The sequence below is a fragment of the Chiloscyllium punctatum genome, chromosome 36 (assembly GCF_047496795.1).
Source record: "Chiloscyllium punctatum isolate Juve2018m chromosome 36, sChiPun1.3, whole genome shotgun sequence".
NCBI lineage: Eukaryota > Metazoa > Chordata > Chondrichthyes > Orectolobiformes > Hemiscylliidae > Chiloscyllium > Chiloscyllium punctatum.
Genome location: NC_092774.1, coordinates 1,980,260 through 1,993,067, shown reverse-complemented (window position 1 = coordinate 1,993,067; position 12,808 = coordinate 1,980,260).

The window sequence follows — 12,808 nt, the reverse complement described above, 5'->3', positions numbered from 1 at the left end:
CTTAGCTCTCTCTTTAGATCCTTCCTGGCTACCTTATAACACTCAATCGCCCCAACTGAACCTTCACGCCTCATCTTTACATAGGCCGCCCTCTTCCCTTTCACAAGGGATTCCAATTCCTTATTAAACCACGGCTCCCTCACAAGACCCTTTACTCCCTGCCTGACTGGTACATACTTATCAAGGACACCCATTAGCTGTTCCTTGAACAATCTCCACATATCATTTGTGTTCTTCCCTTGAAGCCTATTTTTCCAATCCACACATCCTAAGTCATGCCTCACCGCATCATAATTTCCCTGCCCCCAGCTATAACTGTTGCCCTGCAGTGCACACTTATCCCTCTCCATCACTAGAGTAAAAGTCACCGAGTTGTGATCACTGTCCCCGAAGTGCTCACCTACCTCCAAGTCTAACACCTGGCCTGGTTCATTACCTAGAACCAAATCCAGTATGGCCTCACCTCTTGTTGGCCTGTCTACATATTGTGTCAGGAAACCCTCCTGCACACATTGGACAAACACCGACCCATCTAACGAACTCGTGTTATAGCTTTCCCAGTCAATATCTGGGAAGTTAAAGTCCCCCACAACAACCACCCTGCTACTTTCACTCTTCCCCTGAACCATCCTCGCAATACTTTCCTCTACTTCTCTCGGACTATTAGGAGGCCTGTAGAAAACTCCTAACAGGGTGACCTCACCTTTCCTATTTCTAACCTCCGCCCACACTACCTCAGATGGCAAGTCTTCCTCCATCACCCTTTCTACTGCTGTAATACTATCCTTGACAAGCAATGCCACACCTCCCCCTCTTTTACCCCCTGACCCTACTAAAACATTTAAACCCTGGAACCTGCAACAGCCATTCCTGTCCCTGTTCTACCCACGTCTCTGTAATGGCCACAACATTGAAGTCCCAGGTACCAACCCATGCTGCAAGCTCACCTACCTTATTTCCTATACTTCTGGCATTGAAGTATGCACACTTCAAACCACCTTCCTGTTTACAGGCACCCTCCTTCGAGATCGATGCCATGTTCCTAATCTTCCTACACTCTAGGTCCTGTACCCTAAAGCTACAGTCCAGGTTCCCATGCCCCTGCAGAGTTAGTTTAAACCCTCTCTAGGAGCTCCTCCTCCCGAGGGGTATCGTGGAGTACCAGTTTCGTTGGGGGGTCTTCCGTGGTGACACTCGCTGCTGACACAGTCAGTAGCACCTTACAGCAGAGCTTTAAACACCTGAGGCCCACACAGAATACCAGTAAGTTTGCAATGAGGAGAACTATCCCATGTACCAAATTGGGTACCGAAGATTTACCTATCAACCAATTTAGCCAGCTGTCTGTAATTGTGGCTCCCTGTCGAAAATGTTCGAGCTGGTCTCGGATATTCTTGATGGTTTCTGTAATGTTCTAAGAAGCATCAATAACATGGGTGATACTTTGTCACCAATAATTGTACAAGCTCTCCCTTGCTTGTGGCCTTCATGACCTTGCCTATAAAATGCATCCCTTGGTCAGAGTTGCTCTGGAGGGATACCTCCTACCTCCTACCTCGGGATTACCTCTTCCGCTAATATTCTGGTTACAGTGGTCATAGTGCAGCTTTTGGTCAGGAATACCTCTACCCACCGGGTAAATTGGTCTGTGATGACCAGGCAGTATGTTTTTCCATGGGCATGTGGTAGTGGCCCTATCTGAAGGTCTCCCCAGGGTCCCCTAGGTCTGGGCTAGTGTCCCATCTTAACGTTTATGGGTCTCCCTGAGTTTCCATTGCTCGCTCTCTTTCTGCGGGGTGTCCTCCTGTAGCTGCTGAATTTGGATAGCGTCTTTTGCTAATTCAGTTGTGGCTATTGCAGCCTTGACAATGACTTCTTGTTTTAGGGCTTTCTGAGCTGCTCAGTCTGCTGCCTGGTTTCCTTTGAATTTTAGCCAACCAGGACTCGCTTTTGCTGGCTCCTTTTGATGGGCTTTTATTTTTATAACTGCAGCCTCTTCAGGCTGTTGACTGGCACGTAATAGTGCCTGAATTCTTAACTGGTGTCTGATAGGGGTTCTCCTACGGTGGTGAACCCTCTGCTACCTCATGCCACCATGTAGTCATGGGCTACACAGAAGGCACATTGATTGTCCATATGTATATTCACGATTTTTCCTTTTGCTAGTTCCTGTGCTTTGGTGAGTGCTATCAGTTCTGCTACCAGCACTGACTGACTTCCATCAATCCTCCTGGAAATAACTGTTTCTAACTGACCATTTACCACAGCCCATCCTATTTGGGGCGACCCTGCTACATATTTTCATGACCTGTCCACAAAGAGGGTCTCCCCCACTCTGTCTCGGGGGGGGGGGGGTATCCTTTATTCTACCCCTATCTTCATCCCCATCTATATCCCCACAGTTGTGCAGTTCCCCGATGTCTAGAATTCCCTCAGCTGGGTTTTCTCCCATATCCCTAAGTGTTACCACGGACTGACTTGGGGATAAAAGAACTGCCTCCCACTTTGCCCCTCTCATATTGGAGACGGCCCTCAGTTTCCCTGTGTTCAGCATCTCTACTAGGGTGTGTTTGGTGTGGAGGATGACATTCCCTGTCATTACGATAGGCTCACTAACCCTAATGGCCCAAGCAGCACAGTCGAAGGCTGCTATGCATCTGGGCAACTCGGTGACTGCTGGCCCTTCTGTATTTGAGTAATACCTGTTGTATGTATTGTTTATTTCTACGAGGGTAGTGTCACTTAGGTAAGCTGGTGTTTTATCCCCTCCTACCCCATTTTATTTGTGTTGGGGTAAGGGTAAGTTGGTGATGGATGCATCCGCTCCTGTGTCTTCTAGTATTTCATATTTCCTCCCTGCTATTACTGCGGGCACATAAATTTTCCCCTCTCCCTTATCCTCACAAATAGGGGCAGCTGGTTGTCAGCTCTGCTGACCTCGCAATCCCCATGGTTCTGCAGTGTTTTGGATGGTATTTGGGGGTGTCCCATTCTTTTCCTAGCACATTGCTGCTATGTGTCCTTTTCTGTTGCAGTGGCTGCAGTATTTTACATTATTCCCTGCTCTATTCCCTACTCGTGCGACCCTACATTCTCTAGCAAAGTGACCCTGTTGACCACAGTTGTGGCAGGATAGTTTTATTCTGCTCTTGCCTCCATTCCGGTCGGCTGCTTTGTCAGGTGTTGCCTTTATCATGAGCTTCTGCCTCCTGCACCCTGCTCGCCCACTCAACTAGATCATCATAATCCTAGGACATTATTACTCCCATTTTCAGGGAGTGGGGTGGACGTCGAGACCCTATCTCTAAAAGCTTCGATGAATACCTGGGCCCCCCGATCTGAGTTTGTTTACCCTGAGCATTCCTGATAGACCCTAAATAATCGTTCCCCATATTCAGAGACTCCTTCCCCTTTAAATTGCTCAGTGTTCGTGATCTTGCTCCAGTTTGTGGGAGCATTTCCTACCACCCTCTTGGATTTTTTAAATTAAAATTGGCGAAGAGGCCTGCTGGGCATCTACATCAGCTGTAAGGGAAGCGGCATGCGCCCACCATCTTCCCCTAAAGTCTCAGGTTGCTGTGGCATCAGGTCCACCAGTTACCTGACTCCACTTGTCTGCTGGGCAAGTTGTCCAGACCTGCTGGTGTATTTCTCTCAGGTGTAGTTGGTGCCCTACCCATACACTATTCAGCTCATCTCAGAACCTGGTGTTTGTGCTCCAGGGTTGTAAGTTGCCTTGGGAGGCCATAATTTGCTGCCTTTCCCCTGAAGTGAAGGGTTTATAATTCGCTTTGGGCTGTGAGTCTGTTCCTCCTCTGGTAACGGGCGCTAAGTTATACTCTTGCATGGTTCACAAAAAGGAGGGAGCAGTTGGTCCCTGCTGGATGGTTTTGTAGGAGGGGATAGAGTCAATCTCCCTTTCCTCCCGTACTCTTTCTAATCTTTGTTCTAGCTCCTTTATCCTGTCCTCCAGATCCTCAATTCGTTCTTGGCCTTTTCTCCACCTGCGAGTGAAGGCATCTCCTTGTTCAATTAGGCCTGTAATTGGTACACTAACATTACCCCTATCTTTTTAGTTTTGTTTTCTTTCTGTTTATCTATCCACTCTCTCTGTTATCCTAATGTTTGGGATGGATCCCAAACCCTTTTCTTCATTTGCTCTGTCAAACCCTTGTCTGTCTGCCTTGTATTTCTCAATAAGGGAAACTGCAGTATCCCCCTGAAAACTTTGATCTGCCATTTAGCAGATTGTGTAGCCCAGATAACACCAACAGTAAAGTGTTCCTAACCAGTGGGGACTTCTCTACCCCCTGGCCGATAATACTGTCCCAGTGCCGTCCGTACGGCTGTAACAGCCTCCTAGCAAGGTGTGCTCCCTATTGGTGGGACTTTTTACCCTCCCGGCCACCGTCACTATTCAAGCTCTGTTGTTCTACCATGGACTGACAGAGTATCATAATTACTCAGAGTGTCCATGTTCCTCAGCTTGGTAACATGGGCTCCACTGAGATTTGGCTCTTGGTCAGAGTGATCAGCTCCTCTTCCTCACCACATTGGAAATTGCAAATTTAAACAGCACCCAACTTTTAACTTAAACTCTAATTGGACTCTGCGTTGCTCGCCCCGACAGAGTCCAATGTTACCTGGATTTGCCACTTGTGCTTCACAACTCTGAGTACCTTTGACGCTACAATTCCCACTTCAAATCCCAATCTTCGTGTGGGGGAGGCTAGCCCTCGTAACAACTGGTTTAGTACGGGGTTTTTGAGACAGGCACTACCTTGTCCTCTGGCTGTTTCAGCACAAGCAGCAGGTTCTTATAACAGTTAATACAGTTACCACTTATTCTCCACAGACATGCACTTAATTTTGTTTTAACTCAGTACTGTAGCAAGTTAGACATTGCAATTGGTATACCTTTTAAACGGTGTCCTTGGCCCGGTCAGACTCTTCCTGTTTGCAGGTACAAATTGGTTCTTACCCTGGCTCCCTGATCGTGGCCTTTGACCAGGGCACCTGCTTGCAGCGCCCATTATTGTGGGGAAAATCACCAGCCTCAGAGTCAGAGTCAGGGTTCAACGACAGAGTTTATTGTACAAGGAAATACAGGAGCTCTGGGGAGAGAAAGACACCAACAGCACAGTGGTCAGCTGTGAGTCTTCTCTCAACCTGGAGCACATGTCAAGATACTTTTATATATTTTGTAATATAATAGGTCAGTGATGAGGTCCTTGTCTCTGTAACATAGTTTGTTTATTGTAAACATTGCAGAATCGTTGTCAGTTTCAGTACAGACATTGTCAGTTTCAATGTCTGAGCAGAAGTCCATTGCTGTAGTAATTGACACTAATTGCTCTTCCTGAGAAGGACAATTACTGCAGCCCTGGCTATTAGCACTTTGTCTTGAGTCTGTATCAAGCTGTTAGCATTTCTGTCAAAGGTGTTGGTGGACCCAGACACTTCTGTGGGCACTATACGCTACTCATGTGTATTCTGTCCCCACCCGCCTTAAACTAATCAGATAGGTTGTGAGTGCATTGTGCTGGCATTCTGGTGGCCCCAGGCAGTGTCTGTATTTGCTCTGCTGCCTCTCGCCATATTGTGGTTTAGCGGCCATCTTGTGTGTCAAGTGGCCAACTTATGGCTCAGCGGCCATCTTGTGTGTCCATGTGCCTAATGTCACACTGCACCGTGCCACCTCCCACTTCACTTTTTATCCTGTTCCTAATGATAATCCCATTTCAGAATGTTTGTGTAACATAACCAATTCTTCTTCCTTTGATCGGGATTATTTATCCAATCAATTACTTTCCTAATCCTCTGAACATTTTTATATGAACCACAGAATTTTGCTTTCAGTTGTTCATTTTGTAACAGCATCAATGCTAAACCTTCGCCATCCTTGAAACATTCCAATTGCTGAATGTTTCCTTGGCCATTCTTTCATTTTCACCTGTCAAACATTCAAATGCCTTTGTGCTACCCTACATGCTCTTGGGAGTCTTCCTTGAACCATAGACACATTAACCATTATTGAGGAATCATTTTATTTGTTCAAGAATTTCTCCCCAATTAACTTCAATAGACCTCTAATCTCATGACCAGAAACCAACCCAAACCAATTCAAAACCAGTGGATTGATCTGTGACCCTCTGGGAGCAAATAGCAAGAATCTAATTCTTTATCCTCCTCCTGTGGGTATCCATGACAGTATGCCTTGATTATGCTTTTGAGGGTCTGATTATCCCTCTCCAGAGCTCACTGTGTTTACAGATAATACACAAATGACTTCAATTATTTTATTCCCAAGCTGTTCATGATTTGCTGGAAAGGTTGAGACACAGAGTCATAGAGTCTTTGAGATGAACAGCACGGAAACAGACCCTTTGATCCAGCTCGTCCATGTCAACCAGTTATCCGAACGTAACTTAGTCCCATTTGCCAACACTTGGCCCATATCTATCTAAACCTTTCCTATTCATATGCCCATCCAATGCCTTTCAAATGCTGCATTTGTACCAGCTTCCATCACTTCCTTTGGCAGCTCCTTCCATACATGCACATTTATCTGCATGAAAACGTTGCCCCTCTCGGTCCTTTTTATATCTTTTCCCTCTCACCCTAAACCTATGCCCTTTAGTTCTGGACTCCCCCACTCCAGGGAAAAGACTTTGTCCATTTACCCTATCCATACCCCTCATGAATTTATGAACCTCTATACGGTCACCCCTCAGCCTCCAGGGAAAACAGCCCCAGCCTACTCAGCCTCTCCTCATAGCTCAAATCTTCCAACCCTGGCAATATCCTTGTAAATCTTTTCTGAACCTTTCAAGTTTCACAACATCCTTCGCATAGGAAGGAGACAAGAATTAACTCAGAACCTTGACTAGACTATGATAGTAATGATCCTACACAATCTATTGACACTTTATTGAAGTTCATCAAAATTGGTACAGGTATCAAAGGCATTTTCCTACCGTCTGACATATGAGATATGTTTTACAAAACTGCATTATGTCTTTCTGAAGTCCTGGTCATGTAAAATACCTGATTATTGATACCTGTGCTTTCCATATTCCTCTATGCCATGCCATAAGAACTCCATGTACTATTCACAATATCTCCTCATGATACCTGGGCAGTGCCATTATTTGACGAAGAACCATCAATTCTTCATCTGCAGGTCTGGTCATCAAACCTCTACTTTTAATACAATAATTCTCTTGAACTTCTTCAGCCTCAGCTACAGCAACAGCAGTGGAATATCTGTTTACATTTCCATAAGCATCTCAATCTTCTTATATATCTCTTTCTTTGCCCTTTTCTGCCATCTCTCGTTTCTTCATTCTGTTCTGATGCTCCAGCCACTGTAACTGAATATGTCCTGATACCAGTGTTTGATTGTGCAAAATACCCCACCTCCTCTGTATTTCCTTTCAACCTAAGAGCTTTTTGAGTACCTGAATTATTCTGCCATTCTTGCTCTGTCAAGTATTACGACCTCCAACGTATCCATCAGGTCAATCAACCTGGGTTTTGAAAGTCCCACAGACACTGCCGGGGCATGTCTGCCACCTGCTGGACATTCTTTGCCATTTCCAGTGCCCTGTCTGAAACACAGGCACAGAAACTGCTGTTTTCCTTCATCTTTCTATCTACCAATATCACACCCAAATCCTAATTGCCCAGTTTTAATTCCAGTCATGGCCAAGAGCCCTCAAACTTTATCACAACTCACTGTAGTGATGTACTAGAAACCAAACCCGCCCCCCTCCCTCCCACCATGTTCAGAAATCGCTGGTGCAACAGTTGTTAAAGAGAAGATAAACTAGGTTTCTTGATGTTTCAAGTGGTTTACTGCACAGAAATGAGAGAAGGAACTCCTGATTGCTACAGACCTGGTAGTTTTCCTCCTGATCTGAACCAACTTCTCTCTGTCTTTTTCATCGTCCCAGTATGTTCAGCTAACGGACAACCAATCACATTGAGTCACAGTGAGTCATAGAGATGTACAGCATAGAAACAGATACTTTAGTCCAACATGTCTGTCCTGACCAGATATGCTAAATTAATCTTGTCCCATTTGCCAACACTTGGCCCATACCCCTCTAAAACTTCCTATTCATATATCCATTCAGGTACATTTTAAATGTCATCTTTCTCATTTGATTCACTAACCATGTGGTTTCTGACTTTCCCTCTCTCTTCCTCCTTTTTAAAATGCCGTTGTTTGATCTTTTTTGCCCCAAAGTTCCAAAGCAACACAACAGCTTATAGAATTGTAATTACTGCTCCTGGAATGTGAGGAAATCAGCTCCAACACTGAAAATACCTGAAAAAATGAACAGCTTCTGCAGCCACAATTTTTTTTCCCATCCTCCATCTTGGATTACCCAGAATCTGAAATTGGCTGGCAGAGGGCCTTTGTTACTCATCCATAATCCAGTCAGCTTCACTTGGGAACAAGTCCCTGGCTCCAGTTCATCTACACATTGCTGTAACCCACAGCTGCACCAACATGGTTCACAACTGATAGCAAATTACTTGCTTTCGAAACATGCAGCTTCCTCGCGGATGCCCTTATTAGATCTCAGCTGAAGTATTGTGTGCATCTTTGAGCACAATATTAGCATATACCATATGTTTTACAATGGAAACTCATTTTATGGAATGGCGTTTCGTTGTCTTCAGTGTTGAAACCTGGAAGCCTGTGAAGACCATGTCTATTTTAATTTGTGTTTCTTTAATAACCATGGAGTGAAATGATCAAGAATTGTTCCAAAAACTAGGAATCACAGAATCAGAGATATGTTACTGTGCAGAACGAGGTCATTCAGTCCTTCATGCCTGCACCAGCTCACAAAATGATTATCATGCTCAAGTGCCAATCTCCTGCTATTTTTCCCATTCCTTCCACATTATATCTTTCCAATAATTTACTCATTTCTCCCTTGAATGCCTCAATTTTCCCACACATGCAGCAAGTACATTCTATTCCCCAACTACTTCCTGAGTGAAAGAAACTTCTCCTCACTTCACTTTTGCCTCATTTGCAGATCTTTTTAATCTGTGCCCTTTCCCTTTTCTTGTCCCTTTTGCAAACTGGAACTTGTTCTCCCTATCTACTCTGTTGAGCTCATTCACGATTTTGAAATGCTCGACCTGATTTCCTCTGAACTTTCTTCTTTCGAAGGAGAACAGTCTCCTGAATCTATCCCCATAACTGAAGTTCCTCATCTCTGGAACCATTCTTGTAAAGCTGCATTCTCTCCAATGTGCTCACGTCTGTCCACACATGTGGCACACAGATCTGTATGCAGATCTCCAGCTGAGCTTTAAGAAGTGTCTTATACACATTGAAGATCACCTCCTTCATCATGTACACGATATCCCTATTAATAAAGTGAAGGATGATGCCTGCTTTCCTTTCTACTCTCTCCACCTGAGCTGCACTTTCAGTCTTCAGTGCATACATATACGCTGAGGTAATCCTGCTTCTGCACCCCCACAGAACTGTATCCCCGATTTTGTGTTGTCTTTTAATGTTCTTGCTTCACCTTACACTTCTCTGCATTGAAAGTCATCTGCCACCCATCTACCCACTCCACTGACCTTTCCACGTCCTTTTCAAGTTCTACACTGTCCCCTTCACAGTTTACAATTATTTCCGGTTTTGTGTTCTCTATAACCTTTGAAATTGCCCCCTGCACACCAAGATCTAGATCATTAATATATGTCAGGGAAAGCAAGTGTTCAAAATCAGACCCCTGGAAGATTCTTGTACAAACATCCTCCAGCCTGAAACACATCTATTGACCATGACTCTCAGTTCCCTGTCACTCAGGCAAACATTGTCTCCGTGTTGTTCCTGACAATTTTATTGCATGACCTATAACTTTACTGATAGATCTGTCGTGTGTCACTGTATGAACTATCTTCCGAAAGAAAAAAACAGGAATTGTTGGGAAAGCTCAGAAGGTCTGGCAGCATTTGTGGAGAGAAATCAGAGCTAATGTTTCAGGTTGAGTGCCCCTTCCACAGAAGTGATAGTCGTGAGGAAAATGTTGGTTTATATGGCAAGGATAGAGTGGAGGGAGGGGGTAAGGAGTGTGCAATAAGTGGGTAGAGCGCCCAAAGAGAGAGAAGAACTGTAAGCCAGACAAAGGAGTTGATAACGATCTGGCTCGGAGGGTTTGTTCTTGGTTAACAATGGGTGCTGTGTAATAACAGGCTGTGTGATAAGGACATGGGAGAGTTAAAGCTGTAAATTTATTGAACACAATATTGAGTCCAGAAGGCTGCTGGGTCCCCATGTTCTTCTAACTTGCAGTGAGTTTAGCTGGAGCACTGCAGCAAGCCTGAGACAGAAATGTTGGCAATGCTACAGGGTGGTGTGTTGAAGTGGTTGGGTCTTTTTTGCAAGCAAAACGCCAGTATTCTTCAAAGCAGTCCGCTAGTCTATGCTTCACTCCCCCAAGACAGAGGAGACCACATTGTGATCAGTGAATGCAGTAGACTAGATTGTGTGAACTGCTGGTAAAGTGCTGCTTCAGCTGGAAGGTGTGTTTGAGCCTTTGGATACTGAGGAGGGAGGAAGTAAACCGACAGATATTACAGCTTCTGTGGATGCAGCAGAAGATGCCATGAGGCTGTGGAGGTGTGGTGGGAGTTTAAGAAGAGTAAACCAGGGTATCCCTGAGGGAACAGTCCCTGCAGAAAGCTGACAAGGGAGGGGAGGTGTGTATGTGTCTAAAACTCTCTTCTAAAAGTCTACGTACGTCACATCAACAGCATTACCCTTATCAAATCTTTCTGTTCCCTTTCCAAAACCTTTCCCTTCAGCAAGATAGTTAAACAGGATTTTCCCTATGGGAATCCATGTTGACTGTTCTGGTCAACCCATGTTTTTCCATGTTTATTCCATTTTCCCAAATATCTCTATTTTGAGAAATTAGCTCTTTCATTTAACCAACTTGTCCTTGCTGCCCAGTTTTCACATTTCAACAAGTCCCATTTACTTGCTTTTAGTCCACATCCCTCCTTGCCTATCCCTTCCATGTCCTTGTCTAAATGTTTCTTAAATGATGAAATTGTATTCACTTCCACCACTGTCTCTGGCAGCCCATTCCAAACACTCACCACCCTCCCTGTGAAAAAACTGTCCCTCTGGATCCATGTGTATCCCTCCTCTCTCAGCTTAAACCTTAGCTCTCTAGTTTTAGACTCATGTAACCTGGGGAAATGCTGCTAGCTCTCTACCTTATCTGTGCATCTCATGATTTTCTTGACCACTACAAGGTCAGCCATCAGTCTTCTATGCCCCAGGGAAAATGTGTCCCAGACTATCCAACCTGTCCTTTTAACTCAAACCTTCCAGTCCAGGTAGCATCTGTGTAAATCTTATCTTCACTCTTTCGAGTTCAACAATATCCTTTCAATAGTAAGGTGACCAGAACTGCATGCAGTACTCCAAATGTGGCCTCACCAATGTTTGTACAGCTGCAACAAGATGTCCCAACCCCTACACTCAGTGCTCTGACCATTGAAAGCAAGCATACTGAGAGACTTCTTCACCACCCTATCTGCTTGTGACTCCACCATCAAGGAGTTATGAACCTGTACCCCAGATCTCTTTGTGCTATAATACGGCCCATGATATCTATTTCTTGATTATGTTCCTCCTGTCACACATAGATGAGATTTTCCCAGATTTTCTTCTGTTCCATAATGCCTACCAATACATGGCCTTGAATTGGGTGCCACAGACATCCAGATCTTGAGTCTAACTATCTGGACCAGACTAACTATCAGGACTCCATACAATCTAGTCGACTGTATTCGCTACTCACAATGTGGTCTACTCTATATTGGGGAAACAAAGCATAGACTGGGTGACTGCTTTGCAATACACCTGAGTCCTGTTGGTGAATAACACCCTGATACTGGATTCTTTTTCCCTGAGTTCATAGCTTTCCTGGTTCTCATTCTACCCTTAATTCTAGTGCCTGCCATGATAGGATTCAAACCCATATCCTCAGATATGGATTCTGGCTTAATACTCCAACGATAATACCACCGGGACAATACCTTCCCTCCTCATCAGCCATCTTCAACCTTCACTCCCTTCAGAACCAACACACAGTGGCAGCAGTGTGTCCCATCTACAAGAACCATTGTGGCAACCCACCAAGGCTCCTTTGACAGTCCCTTGTAAACTCTACCAGCTAGAGGTACAAAGGCAGCAGAAGCCTGGCAGCGTCATCACCTGCAGTGCGGTGACCAAGGTGCACACCATCCTGATTTGGAGTCAAAGCACCTTTCCTTTACCGTCACTTTGTCCAAAACCTGGAACCGACTTACGAACAGCCCTGATACTCAAAGAATTCCAGTGATTCAAGACGATAATTCATCTGCACCTTCTCCAGAGCAATTAGTTCGGCAAAAAACACCGACTGAGTCAGCATCACCCATACCCCATTAACAAATGAATGAAGAATTCACCAAATATCTATTTCTGGGATATAAAACTCCTGTGGTTATAAAGCTGTGGTATTCCCATAGCTTTTCTTAACAGGGGTTTCCCGCCAATATCTTGCCCTGGTTTGTGTGACCTTGTTTACTGCATTAGACACAAACCCTCAGTCTGTCACCTACACTGTAGAATATTCACTCCTTCATCAGTTTGTGGATCTCCGATATCTGGTTCTGGGGACTGTGTCCCTCAATAACTGGGGTATTTGCTCATACACGGGGTTTCGGTTCTCCTCCAACATCAAGTCCTTGGATATATTTGCCCAGTGACTGTAGT